The following is a 17579-nucleotide window of genomic DNA, read 5'->3' as shown; positions in this document are numbered from 1 at the left end:
GGCGAACCGAATGAATGCGTTACTCTCTATCGTTGCATCTCGCAGCGAGCGTTTCTATTCAACTCGTCTACCGTATAAACTCACCGCTCATTCCAACCACCCCTTTCTCTCTCTTTCTCTCTGTCAGCGATATTCGAAGTTTCGATGCGGCCACGGCACATGGAATAATTTTGCAACTGGTAGCAACGTTACCCTCGATATCGGCATATATACCAGTAGGTGCAATATCAGGTAGGGTGCCGTGGGAAAACGTTTGCCTCTTGCGCGTTTGCACCTATCCTGGTGCGCACTAGACTGTTCATTTAATGCATACGAGCCAGAGGGAGCGTGCATTCGAATATATGCCGCTAATGGTCCGCATCGTGGACAGTGTTATATGGTTCCATTGTGCTACCCTTCTCGAGCTTGGAACCAGCTTCTCTTCTTGCTTTTGCATTCTTTCTCTATCTTTTTCTTCGTTAGTTCACGATTTCTTTCGCTAGTTTTACTCGTCCTGCGTTCTTTCGACTTTTCTCCTATTTATTCTCTGTCTCGTTTGTACATTTGTTCGCTACCATCTCATTTTCACCGAGCGTCGCAATTTTCTCTTGGCGGATGACGACAACGGGCAGACGAAGACAACCGTGAACGCGCCTTTGACACGTGCTTTCCTTTCCGAGTCGACGACGATCGTTGGTCGGCTTACAAAAGCTTCCACACGCCACTCTTTAACGAAGGAAGCACGGTGGATACACCTTCCGCGCGTTGCAGTTTCGTCGACCTGTTTGGCCTGATTCTCCACTTTTGTTCCTTTCTTTGAGTGCGTGTACGATGGCGGCCGTTGAAAGCGAGTTTGACAATAGCGCCGTTAGGATAGGGTAGCGCGAACCTCACGTTGTATGAACGAAAATCGTTGTAATAATCGAGCTCGGCTGTTAAACCAATCGATTCTAGTTTTTAAATTTTTCTAACTTTAGAAACCGAATACACGAGTACCTAAGCGAATCTTCTTCATACACTTTCTTTTTTATATCAACGATATCTGCTATTATTCAACTTCTTCGATGCCTCGAACGCAATAAAGAACTAACTCGGAGGAGAATTTTTACCGAGGATCTGTTAAACTTTCGAATATTAAATTCCTATTTAACACCTTGCTGATAATTTAACGACTGCGTAACGAGTCGTTCTTAAGAGGCCACGGCGAAGGTTCGTTACATCCAGCTGCTCGTATTCCTTTCGTTGCATACAAACGAGTTCTATATTAATTTCGAGGAATCTCCTGTATCTCTAACCGGGCCTCTATCCCCTGATATTGAAATCGAGCCTCCTGCACAGCACGAACGCGTCTTCCGAGCACGTGTTAGATAAATACGATATCCTCGCGATACGTTCGCGCTGCCGTAACGAGCTCTCAAACCCTCGCAACGAATGCAAATCGACGAATACAAATAAGCATGGTTGGCATCGTTTTCGTCGATGCAATTTTTCAACTCTTTATAGGTCACGTAGCGCGAAAGGCACCGTTGCATCAGTTTACGATGCGTCGTGGTTGATTTTAATAACAAATTATGGGATAAAAATTAATACTACTTAGAAATTTATTTTATACATTTTAAATATCAAGTTTGCGTTCAAATATATTAGATCGTTGCAAAAGTTTCTTTCGTTTTATAAGGAAATGATAGACGCGGACGTTTCTTGGTTTACATTATTTTATTGAATTGCGTATGATCTGTTCTATTAGAACAAAGAACACAACGTTTCGCAGATCGTGTTTCGTGTTTGTATAAGGATGCATCGTTGCAAAAGACGTGTTTGTAAAGAAGGAAAACACTTTTGCGATAATCTGCTATATTATTCGAATGTTTTTATAAACGCAGTCTTCATCAACGTTTAGAGACTTACAAGTTTTGGATATACTATGCATCTTTCGTCTTACGATGCGTCGATCGAAGGGTTTCTACGATGATCAATAACGTTCAAACCACGGTTACATGTCTCATCACGTTGATAAGATATCCGATGTCCCTTCGTGGACTAGTTACAACATGGGTGGCAACTAATCCGATTAGAATCCGATCTCCGCGACGGACAAGGAAAACGATGGCTACCTCGAGTCACCTCTATCCACAGGTGGCCAATTAATTTACAAGCGCACACACTTTGCGTGACATCGATTGATATCCCTAGCGTGGCACCAAGTCGAGCCCTTCCGTCTATCTACAACGAACCACGCTTTTCGAGTGTACCTACAAGGGTTTGAGGATAGTCGACGATGGAGGACGATGTACCGGGACCGAATTACCTGCTATCGGTCCCGTGTACGGCAAATGCGTCCATTGTTTCTTCGTTGAACAGAATTTTCATGTTGAAAGAGACGAAAAGGCTTGTCCTCGTTTTCGGGGTTTGATTTATTGAAACTTTGTTCGGCCACTCCGAAGAGAACGGTATTAAGTGGAAGCTGATTTTCGAAAGTTTGGAAATTTCTTGAGATACAAAGAGTGTTTTATAAATTACTCGAATACAAATTCACTCTCTCTCTCTCTCTCTCTCTCTCTCTCTCTCTCTCTCTCTATTTATCTATTTTTATATACAGATTAAATAATTCCAAAGAATGGAACGAATATACATTGTTCTATATCGTTTCAATTATCGCACGATATATGCATGATCATCAATGATCGTTTAACGATTATACCGATACAATCTGATATGCGAGATTAAGAAATTACGTATTCTTATTTCTAGGTGTCAAAGTATCTCAGTTTTTATATTTGTGCGTGTTCGAGGAATCTTTTAGTTGGATCTAATTTTGCAATTTTAACGTAAAAAATTTCTATCACGCTGTTATAATTTTAATCGATATAACGAAAAAGAGTTTTATTTCTTGTGGGATTACGTTCGCAAAGTCGTACGATCAGACGTGAAGATTGATCGTAATACGTAAAACGGAAACAAGGAGAGACTCGAGTATCTATATAACGTTAAAGCGATGAAAGTAGTTAAGAGAATATATTTTCGGTATTGGCGCGTTTTCGACTCTCTTAGTTGGAGAAGTCTGCCGGAAAATCGTCGAATTTCGAGCAGACAAGCACGGAACAAAGCGCATCGAAGGTGCGTTTTGCGAGTTTCTCCCTACTATTCTCTCTTTTTTTTCCTCTTGCCCCTTTATTTTGCCCTTCGCCTACTCCTATCCTCTTTGAACACTTGTTGCACGCGACAACGTGGGCGTGAAATCGATTTTGTTGCAGCCGATATCCGGTGACAAGAGGTCCCTGCGATTTTCCACGACGCGTGTGCTCGTTTTTCACTGTACCGATGGGCTTCGTTACAGACAATCCTCTCTCGCCCTCTTTCATCCCCTGCCCGTTTCGAAAACCATACCACGACCTCGAACTTCCGAGCCGTTTCCGCTTTTTCGGATTATCTCCGGCGAGTTGGCCGCGGGGTCGACGAGAATTCCACTGAAATTGCATCCCCGAAGCCGGACAACGCGATAATCCTCGCCAGCCCTCTGCTTCGCATGAAAAGAAGCGGAATCGAACTACCGCAGCTCGCGAAGCGACCAACAAGTCCGCGTACGCGATGTTCAATCAGTTCCTACGTTTAAATTTCTGCCTAAGGGGGTGCGACATTTTTTCAGGGCGGATTAAACTATAGCGTTAAAGAATTTTAATTCTTTTCCAATATAGTTGCGGTACGATGTATTTCGTAGATAGTTTGAGACATCCTAAGGGAAGATTTGCCAGGATTTTACTTCGTACAACGAGTTTCTATGTTCAGATTTCATAAGTTTTGTTGGCTTGGATAGAATCTTTCTCCAAATGGACTAACGCGTAGAGTTAAGAAGATCTAATTCCTCGTCGATATTTTCAGGATTTCGTAAAATTTCTAGACAGTTTCAGACGTTTTGAAGAAGGATTTGCCAGGGTTTTATTCCATAGAACGAATTTCTCTGGTTAGATTTTTAAGAAAGTTGGAATTTTTTTGAGAATAGTTTAGCGTGTTTATGAAAATTTAATTCTTGTTTGTTATTTGTGGTTCGTTGAAGTTTGTAGACAGTTTGAGAAATGTTATTGTTGGAAGAGCGTGTTAACTGTAATAAAATTTCGTTCGCAGACGCATTTAATTTATAGCCGAACAACGTATCTAATTTTGCAATTTGCTTCAACTTTGCAGCGAGTCGATCGATTTCTCTCAAACTGCGATCCTCAGCCGACATTGCCAACCGAGCAAAACTTTTTATCAAATTAGCAACGCTACCTGAGAAGGAAGCATAATTCGTCGAGGACGCCAATCGTTCCTTTTCATGGCATCTAATTGCCCTGCTGTTAATTAATCGATCCCGAAAGCTAGATGAACTGTCACGATTAACCAGTGGCAACGAATTATACGCCAAGTTCTGACTATCGATTGAACATATCGCATGAAATTGCATAGCCCGATGATCCCTATAATTGGAACAGACTAGGGATAATTAGAGAAAGCTTTGAACACGATTCGATGAATTTATCTAATTTTTCGTCAAATTATTACTCGCTAGGTAAAATATCAGGTTATTGTATAACAAATCAATTCAGAGCACATATAATGTTTTATTGGAAACGGTAATTTATCATTAATTTGGGATCAAATTTAAATACAATTATATTCTACTTGGAACTGTTTCGAAACGTAATTTCTTGAAATTTTAGACAACCGAGATAGGACCTAAAACTATTGCCCGCTAAATTAAGAAATTTATCCGTGTCTCGTCTACGTATTTTTGAGGTTTCTGGTTGCACGATCTCTTAGTCAACGAACGTCTCTTTACAAATTCGCCTTATTAACGAAACATAACGACATTTTGTCACGAAAGGGGGGTAACAAGAGATTCTCGAGTGATTTGCGAGACTGCAACGAAGCCAGGAAGGCGTTTTCCGCCGAAAAAGAAAAATTCCGGATGGACTTTCATAAAATGCGAATAAAGCTTCGTGGTGGTGGAATTTTATATCAAAAAATAAAAAGGTATGACGCAGTGACCATGATTTATACCAAGAATAAATATCGTCGCGTAATAAACATCGTTTCTGAAACGAGAGAGTTTCGCTCGAATAATAATTGTCGATAGAACGAAATTTCACCAAATTCGAGCTATATACAACCAAATAATATTCTTTGCATCCAGATCGTTCTATGAAAAAAGAAAAAAAAAACGGTACAAGAAAAAAAAGAGAAAAAAATTTCGTCGAATCGATACGAGCTCGCGATATCAATTTCATCCGTGTTCGTTTTCCAATGGGACACGACAGAGCCGGATATTCATAATTGCAGGGAACTACGAGAGACCGTCTGGGCTGTAGCAAAACAAGCCAACAGACACTAACGGAAGTAGCAGTCGCGATCTAATGGACGGCGACGTGGCAAGAAACAAGAATTGCCCCGGCAGGACGACGATCGCATTCCAAGAAGAACGAAATTCCAAATAACTGGGGAGTAGACGCGATAAACGCGAGCATGAAAAGATAGGGATCGAATGAAAACGTTGCATAGTAGCGTAATATCGTATATACGCTATTCTCCATAGGTATTCAGATATTTTAATAAATTTCCGTTAATTCCGTAGACACATATAAATTTCGTTAACACGTAGAAATTAATTGTAAATTGTTAAGTAGAAGCGGTAGTATCCAATACATTCGCGCGGAGCTAGTAAATGGTGAATTGAAATTATATTACTAAAATACCTATTGTGCTGTATGGTATTTGACATTGGATAGCGGCCATTATACGTAGCAGAAGTTTAAATGTTAAAAAGATAAACTATAATATAGGTATACTGGAAATGAACGCGCGTGGTAAGCAAATTGATTTCAAATTTCATCGATATAGTCGCGACAGTCGTGTTTCGTTGCCGCACTAGATATTTTACATAACGTACACGTTTTACATAACGTGAAAGTTGTTTCTGATAATTATGGAAATACACCCGCGAGCCACTGTAAATACAGAAGAAACAGCGACCCTGTGCGAACACGAAGCACGACGAGGCGGCAGGCAGCGGCTCGGCGTATTACCCTCGCAGCCGTTTTCATTTCCGCGCATCCGTCTCTCTCGCTCGCTGTTTGCCCCGAAACGTTACATTATCAGCGGAACGGTCATGGAAATTGCGCGTTTTGTCACGTTGAACGCGGTCCAGTGGCAAAGGACGGGTTTCGCGAACGAGGAAAGGGGGTGTGTAGAGGAGAGAACCGGCGATCAACGGTCATTTCCAGAAAGCCAGGCTCGTGGACGGGACGAAAGGATGATAACTGGGCTTTTCTCTGGTATCCGGGGTCTGGATATAACACGCACCGTGGGCGCAGGTGAGACAGCCAGAGGGATGGGTAACGGTAACGTGCATTGCGTGACGTTATATAATGCCCTGTAGCCTCCCCTGCCGCGTGCAAAACTCCAAAACAAACTCCTTTATTCCGCGAATATAGGCGGCGGTGCGCGTCGCGCGAAACCACAATCCCCGCACATGTATCAAGCTGTCCGCGACTCGCTCTCTAATTTGCATTTCAACGCTTGCCTCTCGTCCATTATTACCAGCGGAACAGCTTGGTTGAATTTCACAGACGCATCCCGAGCACTCCTCTCTCTACGGCCCACCCATCCCCTTGACACCCACCCTTGACGCTCACACCCTGCGGACCTGGTCGCCGTCAGGTTACCCGTTCTCTGCCCCGTCGGCCGTATCTCGCTCTAGCCATGATGTTTCGATGAAACTGCGCGTGACAAAAGCTGTTTTATTTGAAACGAAAAACGTCATATGCAGGAACCTAATATCGAACCTAATAGCGAAGAATCGAGACGAATCGAAGTGGCAATTTACAGAATCGAAAGAATACCGGAGATCTCCGACTTCCTTTCTCTTTCCATGAATTTATGGTCATGGTAACGTAACCTGGAATCTGGCTAGCATCGGGTCTTCCGGTGGCCGGGCTCTCGATTCCCGTAACAAACGATGAATCCTTCTCACGAGTCTGACTGCCGTGAATTCACAACAACGCGCGGCAAACAGACGCCCTGATGGCTCGCGAATTTATCCGGAATTAAATTACGCCGGGTGACGAATGCTGTTTTTTAACACTGGATTTTTGGATGTTGATGTTTTTAACGTGTCCACGTTTAAACGTTGTGCAAACATTTGTCTATAAAATAGTTGCTGGAGGTAAAAAGGCAAAGAAAAAATATCGTCCGTTTTACGGAGAGAAAAACGACGCGCAAGACAACGACACGGAAATGTTGCCGGAAATAAAATGTCACGTTAAACATTTCGCTACGCATGTTCCGTACTTTGCTTTAATTTCAATCTATCGAGTCGTTTAACGTACTTCTCCTAAATGCGTCCAATGTAACTTTAAAATTTCATCGTATTACAACAGAATATCCTAAGAAATATCATACTACGAAATAGTATATTGTTTGCGGAAGACAGAAAATAAAATCACGATAGCGATTAAAGCGTTGAGCGATTTGAATAATCAGTTTTTACGTTTAATTGCGAAGATGTCGCGACAGAATGTTCGTTCTATCCGGTTAACCACTTTCGCCAAGTATCAATCGTCCTTTCACGGAAGAAATCGCCCCAGGAATGTCACTGCCTATGTGCCGGTGGCAGAGATGTCAGAGGGATGCGGCCGTCTAATTTCTCAAAGTTTTTCCGCTTATCCGGCCCGTCCGGTTGTTCCAAGGTTTCGCTCACTCTCGCGACCTATCCCAGGACAAATAAAAGGTGCGTAAATTGCACCCCGTTTGAAATATGTGACTGTCCGCAAAAAATGCAGACGAGGAGACGGTGGTAAATCAACCGTCTCTTGTTTACGACAATGCGGCATAAACTTCCGTCCCTTTCTCTTTTGTCACCGTGCAAATAAATAGGATGTTTCAGGATGTTTCGAACGTACGAGTCGATCGAGTAGGTGGCGATGAAAGACGACGAAACGAACATTTTCGTCCATTAGGTATTTAGACCGTTTCATTACGTTCTAATTTCTAATGATAGGTTGATGCATGCAAAATGTTATTCTCTCGAACGATTCGGTCGGAAAAAACATCGATCAACTGTATAAATTGAAAAATGTAGGTAGAAAAATAATCTTTGTAGAAACAAGTTTGTTCAATAGCTTAAGAAAAATTCGATCTTGAAGAAGGTATTAACTGTTGGCTATAGAATACTTGTTTTTGGCAATTTACATTTTTCGATCATTTTAAATCGTTATCACGACGTAGAGGAGAATTTAAAGAGTATAGGAAATATGTAAGCTTGCTCGACGTACAGCTCGCGTCGTTTGCTCGACAAATGAGCTTCGTGGATCGAGTTATTGCTCGTAAAAAGTGTAGCGGTTACGAGCGTGTTATATCGCGGACTGGCATATCATTACCTTCCTTTGATGAAACGCGTACAATCCCATATCAGTACGTTAACACGTTTGCTACCACGCATCACGTATGTATGACGTATCAGTGGTGAATAATAGAAAGCTTAAAATTGATACAGTACGAGTATGCGTAATTTTTATACTAAATATTTCTCCATTCCTTTTATTAGCATCGGTTGAATTTCTTTGTAAATTTGCAGTACCAAATACGTTAAATCTAAATTTTTCCCACGTACAGAATATTTTATTTCTATTTTGAAACATTTCGTTTCGTTATATACGCACGTAGATATATTTGATCCTAGGATCTGAGAAAAAGCTGTATTCGTAAAGTCAATCTCAGTTGCTTGCAATATTTCTCATTGTACGATACTTCACTTTCATAAAGACTCCTCTTAAGGGAGGATAAATACTTTCTTAAAGTCAAACTCAAACATCTTAAATACATACAGAAGCGCTTCTTCTCAGACTTACTGCTTGTAAAAAATATCTTTTTAAGGAAGATAAATCTACCATACTTGAAACTTCAACCGAGTAAAAGAGAAACAAGACGTAGCTACCGTTTATATTTTCCAAAATAGTAACCAATACCATAGCGATGGTAAGCTTTTGTACTATCGAACGTGGAACCTATGTATATTTTTCTCTCTTCAAAATATTTGCAACATTTGAAAATCGAAGCTGCCTTCTTCTTGCTGCAAACTTTTCCATTATTATATAGAGTGGGTGTAGACGAGTTTTCCATTATTTGTATATCAACTCTAACCAGCCTAACGACAGGAAATCATCCGAAGAAAGACGAATAAGAAGAAGAAGAAGAAGAAGAAGAAGAAGAAGAAGAAGAAGAAGAAGAAGAAGGAGAAGATTCGTGAAAGTCTCGAAGCGAGACGAAGCGTTATGGATCACGAGGGAAAGAGGGTTGAAAGATTCGATGTTGGAGTAAAGAGGTAGAAAAGAAGAAGGATCGGGATGGAAGAATAGGTAGTGGAAGAAAAGGAAAGTTGAGTGGTATAGCGAGCACGCTGAAGGGTTTCTTCGGAGCTGAAGTGGCATTAAGTTGACACACAAAGAGGAGCGAGCTTAACGTCTGATAAAGCTGACGAGCAAACATGCTTTTTGTGCGAACACGCCGACTGCTCGGTATAATATGTTAATGTGTCGTGAAATACATTGTCTTTAATAAACGGCAGCGTGCGTGTACGTGTATGCATGGTCGTTACGATTTTAGGAAGAAATCTGTGACTGTCGTTGCGATTTTATGAAGAATAGAGCATGAGCGGAGAAAGTACGTTGGCTTGAAAGACGCGTGACGAGTTTGAAATTCCTTGAGTTTGAAGATCGAGAGATTTATTATATCTATATCGATGAATGATATATCAATGATCGAATATGAAACAAATTTTTGTATTACGCGTGAGTTGAATCTTTTAATCGTTAAAGTCACGAATGATAAACGCTTCGTTTAGAAGAGAGGATTTCATGGTTTCGCAATTTTTGCGAATATAAGCTTGGTTTGTTATTTATGGGACAGTGTTCTACCAACGTAGCTACTGTGTCTGTATCAGTCAGCTTATCCACGATGCCTTTACCGAGCTCTGATGAAGTTGGCAGAAATGGCGATGAAACGTCAGTCTAAAAATAATGAAAACACTTTATAGCCTGCAGCCAGAGCCAGTCCGTGATAAGGTAATATTCTTGCGGTTAGGTTCAAGAAGGACTTACATCGCGTTCAGTATGAACCTGACGGAAAATTTCGAAAATGTTGGAAATTCTCTCGATACAATTCTATATTTCCTTCATATCGTATATGATGATATGAGACATAACTCGTTTAGAAATTCTTCTTTTTCTGTATAATCTATTTTAAATATAATTTTATATATTAAATATAATTCTATTAAATATGGGAAATATCTATATCAGTTGTATCTATAAATACTAAATACTAGATACGGAAGCTGGCTAATCCCTGAAGGACGTACGGTGTGCCAGCGATATCCGCAATATCACGCGTTAAAGTGCGTAACTCGTAACTCGTCCCCGTCCGTTCTTCGCAGATTACACGTTAATTGGCACGATCTCCCTGAATTCGGTGCCAAAGAGGCACCCTCAACCGATGTTAGACAAGCAAACGGTTCGTCAAACGCGTTCCAATTCCTCTTAGCCCTCAAATTCGCATAGGGAGGCTCAGCAGTAACGAATAAATACCAATCAGATGAAAATTATATTCGTAGAGAAATGATCAGAAGTTTGTCAGAAGTTTTCCTGTATCTCTATTCGTCGATAAAAAATGTTCAACCTCTAAAGTTAATAAAATTCGCCTGAGATGGCGAAGGTTCAGCGATGACAGACAAACCTTGATTTCAGAATATTATAGTCTGACGTTCTTTATTCATAGAACCGTATACGGTTGTTTCACTACACAGTTAATTAACCGAAAAGGAATCATAGTAGGAGATACTACAGCTCGCGAGATATCTCTCTATACCTTGGCTTCGATAAAAAACTATTGCATCCCTAAAACGAATGGGAGACGCTGGTTGAAAGGAAGCGGAGCACGAAACAAACAAGTCGAGCATAACTGGTTCTTAGACAGTTCATTAGGCGGGACAGACGGTGGTATCAATTTCCGGCGTCTGACGTTATCCATCGGAATGTAAAAATAACGAGAAGGCTAGTCGGAAAGGGAGCGTTGCGCGCCATCGACGCACCGGACCGTTGGGAAAGATAATTTTTCTCGTTGTTAACGAGAGACAAGAGATCGTTCGCTAACGATGACGCAACGCAAGCTTCTGTTGCCGACGAAAAAAAAAAGAAAGGAAAAATAAACACAGGAGAAGGAGAGGGAAGGAGTATCGGCGGCGATCATAGTTCTTCAGGATTGAAAAAGTCGCTGCTATGGCTATTGTTGTAAAGGCTTAGCTCACCGCTATCTCATACTTGATCCGGTGTACCGCAAAAGAAAAAAAAACCGAATCGACAGGCCTCGATAACATCGGCGATATGTTACGAAGAGGTTCGTATATATGTGTGCAGGATATTATAGATGAAATAGGAATATTTTATATCTCAGGAATGTAACGTTTGATCTTCTCTGACTTTACAACGATTACAAGACTTTAATCCTTGATTATATAATCTACGCGTACACGTGTACAATACATGTACGTTCCTCCGAATATTTATAAGAACTTTTGGACACAACGTTTTCGTTCGAACCAGCCATGCTTGATACACACTTCTTATGTAAATTGTAAGAAAAGAGGAATATGAAAATATTTTATACGGTGATTCTCGAGAAAGACGAGCGATAACGTAATAAAGGATCGAGGAGAACGATGTACGAGAACGAGCAGGGGATGTTACATGGGGTAAGAATTTCTAAAAAGCAGAGGGTTACATCGTATTTGGTCAGATATTGAAGCTTTCACGGAGGAAACATGGAATGTTAAGTACGTAGAATGGGATTACACGCGTGTTTTGAACGTTGTTTGAGTTGAATATTTTCGGAGCTATCCTTGGCACAGGGAAATTGAATTCATTAATCAAATTCGCGGAAGAAAGGACGACGCATCTTTTTCTTACGCGTTGCCCCGTAAGAAATCCAGGATGATAAATAGCCGGGTCAGAAGGGACCAAAAGTTATCTTCCTTTGTTTCTCGGACTTCTTCCCCTAACCAGCGAGACTTTATCTTCCACTTGGATATTCACTGTTTCGGAACTTCTATTATTTTGTATTAATTCCACGTTTACCGCTTCAACAATTTTTAATTTCTCAGTTTCTTTGTTTTCTACGAAAATCTTATCTTTTAATGTCTATTCGTATTTGTGTTACAAATAAGTGTCCAAAACGCAAAGAACACGAATATATTTCAAAATTTCGTTCAATAATCGTTCTTGGGATTGTGTTATCTATAAAAGGCGTAAAAAGTATATGAAGGGAGAAGAAAGAAGAAATAAATAAATAAATAAAAAGGTAGGTAAATAGAAGAAAAACTAAATCCGATATAAATTTCTTTCTCACTCAAAATTTCTTTCGTAAAACGTCGTGTTACATATTAAGAGTCTCTTGTCCAAATATTTAGATACATACTATATTACTTATCCAAGTATTGTACATAAGATACTTGCTTTTTACTTTTGATACTTTTTTTTGTACTTACTAAAAAATTATTAAACAGAGTTTTCAATATCCAAAGCGTGATGAACAGAACGAGAAGAGTATTACGATAGTTACTTCCTGTTATTTCTCCATTTATATGCATTATCCTTCGACTGAACAATACTAGTTGTATGGAACAATTGATCACGAGGCGTTCTCACAACCGGTCCGGAACTGTTTTCATGGAATGATAGTAACGAAATACTAATCCATTTTTTCTCTTCTCTTCTTTTGTTTTTAATCCCCTTCATCCAGTATCAATCGAACGCGTTCGGTCATTTCAAAGGGCGACACGCGAATTGCAAGTAATAATCAATACGTAGCGTAACAGGACGTCAAAGCGGACGCAGGAACTTTTATTCAGCCTTTGACACTCGCGAATCTCTATTTTCACTCTCTTCCTCTCTATTCCTATTCCTATTTAATACGGTTATCGTTTCCTATATGGGTTTTCTACTCAACAAGTAATAATTCTGTATATTAAGACAATAAGATACGAATCTATCTTTGTATCAGTATCTTGCGCGATGTCTGATTCAATATCAGGTATATTTATTTAAAACACCTCCCGACAATTCCAAGTATCATTCTGATACTAACATTTAACGAAATATAATCTCTACGATTTTTCAGGAACTATTAACTATATCTATATTTTGTTCTAATAATTTTGTGTATTTATCGTATGTATTAAAACATTAAAGTATAACGTATAGCAAGTAGATTTTGTACAGTACTCGAGGAAGACCTTACGATATCTACTTAGCATTTCTTTCGGACATTGCTTCGATCAATAATATCCAACACGAGTTTTCCAACATTCGAATCTCGTGTTTTTGTGCTTTCCACGCGGGAAAGTTTTCGTAGCCGAACGTTTGTACAGTTGTAGCAGGTAGATGCTTTTGTAAGCGGAAACACGTTGACGATACTCAACCGTATCAGTTCTCGAGCGTAAATCGTGTTTCACTGGGATGCAAAAATCGTTCAGGTATTTTGACGAATTCTATGAAACATACACAGTATGTGTACGTAACACGTTGTCGTCACGTTACGCAACTTCGTCGCTCCGTCAATATTTGTATTTAATTTTCATCTCTTCCCCGCGTTAATTGCGTGCGCCTATACGCGCCAACGACGAGGGTGGGAAACATCATTGGAAAAAGGTTCGTTGGCCATCCGCAATATTCGGCTTTACGGTTCACTTTTTCATGATTTTACGATGTATTTATCGAATAGTCGACGATATGCGCGATCGCGCACGAATTTACACGTATCTCACTCGCATAGTTATAACCACGCTGTTTATCATTTTAGCGTACCCGCTATTGGAAAAATTGTCCGCTCACAGGAACAAAGGTTTTCACAACTACGCGATTAACCGATAGATTTACATCTCCCGCCTTTGTTATTTTGCGTGTCGTCTTTGACTGTCGCTTGTTGATTTACCGTCAGTGTGAATATCGTTTAACTAAACCCGGTGGAAACTGTCAGTCTCCGTTCGGACGCAAATTGAAACCATTTCTCTATAGAAGACCAGTCTGTTGGATACGAGCGAATAAGCAAAGGGCATTAAGCAATGAGCTTTCAAAAATAATATTAACATCCTCGTCATTTGCGTTAATTTTCGATGTAATTGAGGCAAGAAAATTTCTGCAACGAGAATTACAGCTACCAAAGACAGCGATGTCGAGATCGCAAAAATGCTTGAAAACGAAATGATGCAAAATAAACGCGCACATCGGTGGAACAAAAGAACGAATTCAGACGCGCTCTCTCGCGTGTTTATTCGCGTAATAGCTGTTTTGGACGCGGAACCACGAGTATCGTTCGTGGTCGAGGGGAGGTAGACCGTCGGGGCGGATAAAGAATTAATATTGTATTTTCGTGGGTGTTAAAAAGACGGAAAAGCAGCTGGGACATACGCAGACACGGACGCGGTCGGAATGAACTGGAACGCGTGGAACTCCGTGCACACGCGTCTGAAATCGTTTTCGCATTACGATAGTGAGAGAAATGCATGGAACTCTGCGTAAGCGGATTCGTCGTTGCTTTCGCTCGACATGGAATAGTTTGTCCCCACAGTGACGTGAAATTTTAACGCGGCTTGCTCGTCTTTTTTTCCCTTTCACCCTCCGTGCCACGTTTTTAACGATCCTCCATTTCCGTGTGTCGTTTACGCGCGTATCGGGCATTATATTTCGTTGACACACTGAAATCCGCTGCAGAATGTTGCATTGGAATCTGCTGCCGCGGGGATTCGAAATTTGAGAAGGTTTTTTGAGGACGGGTTTTATGGTGTTTGAAACGCGATGCACATCAAAGGCATTGCGACGCTTTTTGTTTATAATTCGCAGTCGTCTGTGTACCGAGAAATTGATAAATTTTACTATACTTTGTCAGACTCCGCGATAGCGTCGATACAAACAAGGGCAAGTTGTATTAATAGCGATGGCGTAAGACGTTTTGTTTTCAAACTACGTCCGTTCTTGGCGTTGGTCGCCTTTTTTGCACGCAGGCTCATCGATGGAACGGGAGAGAAGGGGAGAAAAAACGGAAACAGTTTACAGTGGCAAATAGATCATGCCTTTTAATTCTGTTACTTTGGTAATTCCAGGGTACAACCGATCGATCCAGGTTTACCAGAACCGTGCCTTCACAACACGTGTTAAAATCACTTAGACATCTCCGCGAGGCTCTTACGGTTACGTTATTCGATGCGAAAACAAACTTCCTAAATGTTCTCAGCGATTATTCGCATTCGTTTCATTCTTCGTTCTAATACCTACAAACGAGTACGTATACGTATACACAGGAAAGCGAAACCTAATTAAAATTACCAAGCTTCGGCGAATCCTCAGAACCTCTTAAATAAAACTATCGCGCCTCAGCTTCGTATAGTGTGTTCCCTCGTCGATCGGAGTACTCAACTTGCCAGAGCCATGAACCGAGAGGAAATCGCGACGCTATCATCGTGCTCCATCCCGACAGCTTTTATTGGCCCATTCGGAATTCTTCTCTCTTAGAATCGACCCTGTACGCAGGGTCAGAACGTTCGCTCTTTCGAATAATGTTTAACGTATAGCCTTTCGACGATGGTTATATAGGACGGTTGCCTGCACGTTGCGAGATATTTCCTGGCCCGTGCACACGTCCTCTCCCATTTTCCTCCCGCTGGTTAAGGACCGGGATCGACGTCAGGATGCGACGTCGCATTAACCGACCGTTAAATGTTAACGGCGCCCTCGACGGGGATGAAATAAGATCGCGGTGTAGAACTCGGACCTGGTGATAGAGAAAGACTACGGATCGATTCCGGTGAAATGTGGAAACGTCGCGCGTACGCGTCGATTCCAGAAGGGGATGAACGTGATTCACGGGCTCGACGAAAGTCCACGGTTTGTGAGATCGGTGAATACTATTCCTCGTTGAACCACTGTTAAGGTCATCGTTCCCTTTTCTACAGCTTTTGTAGGGCGAGGATGATTGGTCGGAGTCCATGGGAACTCACCAGCGATTTTTCTGCCCGATTAACCCGCTGGACCATGGTTTTTTCTAAGGGATGGTTTAACGGTGCTGAAAGATGGATGATCGAAGATAGAAACGCGGATGCTTCTTTTTTAAAGCATGTAAGGAGATACGATAAAATATAAAAGAAAAGCGAGAGGAATAATATCGATACAAGATAGAATCATCGAAGTACTTTTAGACAGGTACTACGTGAAACATCTGTCGAAACGTACAACGATGGGTACGTCGCGTTTCGTCGTGATTGTTTCGTCGAACAGGATACGTCGCGACGGTATTCGCGAGAAAATTTGCACCTCGATTGCACGCGCTCTTTTATTCATCGATTCCCTGACGAACTCGATGTCCGCTGTCGCTCTGATTCCTGTTTCGCGAGATTAAATCCGTCGATTACCATGCCGTACGTTCTATGAAAGTCGTATGACCAGAGAAGCGAATGTTTAAAGCACGAAATCGAGCAGCCTGGATTTCGTTTTAGGGTAAAAAACCAGGCCAGCGCGGTCCAATGTTTTCTCGACGCGAACGACATTCCGCGATTTTTACCCAGCTGCGTCCTGTCAAGCTGGATCACGTCGGATGATATTGGATTATTCCGAACGGCCGTATTGCCTCGCTCTGAAATATTCCCTGCAGACCGACTCGAATAAGTTTCCAACTGTTAAGCTTCTATCGTTTACCGGCAGATGCGTTCATAATCATCCTGTCAATGGAATCAGTTGATGAATAAATAACTTTCTCTCTTTAGATCTATATCGAATAAAACACTCGGATGTCTATCATCGACCGACTTGCACGTATAAATCATTTTTATCTCGTTTTAATGTAATATCGATTAAGCAATCATTCACAGTTAAATACCAGAATGACGAGTAACTTCTTGCCAAATATTTATTTAATCCTTTGCACAGTTTCACCTGGCGATTCATCGAGTTCTAGGGCACGAAACCAGCAAACCGGTGCTCGTATCACTTAACCGGCGCGTGTAAACGTCCCACGTTTCCATTGTAATTGTTCCGAACAATTCCAAGTTAAATACTCGCTGTTTTGTCGACTAATCGGTTTACCGTCAAAGGGGCTAGGTTAACGAGCGATTTTCCGATAGTTGTACAACCTGATGCACCTCTGTGTATGCATGTACGCTTGATTCATAAACTCCTATCGAAAACTCGCATTGTTCGAAGCGATTAATTAAACCATTGCCGCGAAAATTTGCTTGTTATTGCGATTATCCTTTCTTTTCGACCTTTTACACTTACCCTTTACGTCTATTCTCTCCTCGCAGTTCTATTCTCCTTAACTTCTGCCTATAAGGTGTAAATAAGAAGTGGATGCTGCCCAAGCATCTCGTACTTGTCATATACATTTTCGAGACATCTTGTAACATGTCACATGTATTTTCTGATTTGTTTTAAACTTCGCTAATACAGTTATGGTAGTCTCGTATCGGTTCCAACGAGACAGTACATTGTTTCGTACAGTACGCGCAATACGTACATTCGTAAAAG

This window comes from Bombus vosnesenskii, unplaced genomic scaffold, assembly GCF_011952255.1.
Source record: "Bombus vosnesenskii isolate JDL3184/JDL3185 unplaced genomic scaffold, Bvos_JDL3184-5_v1.1 scf7180000013579, whole genome shotgun sequence".
Classification (NCBI taxonomy): Eukaryota; Metazoa; Arthropoda; class Insecta; order Hymenoptera; family Apidae; genus Bombus; species Bombus vosnesenskii.
The sequence above is the reverse complement of the archived record's forward strand: the minus strand, read 5'-3'. Positions refer to the sequence as shown.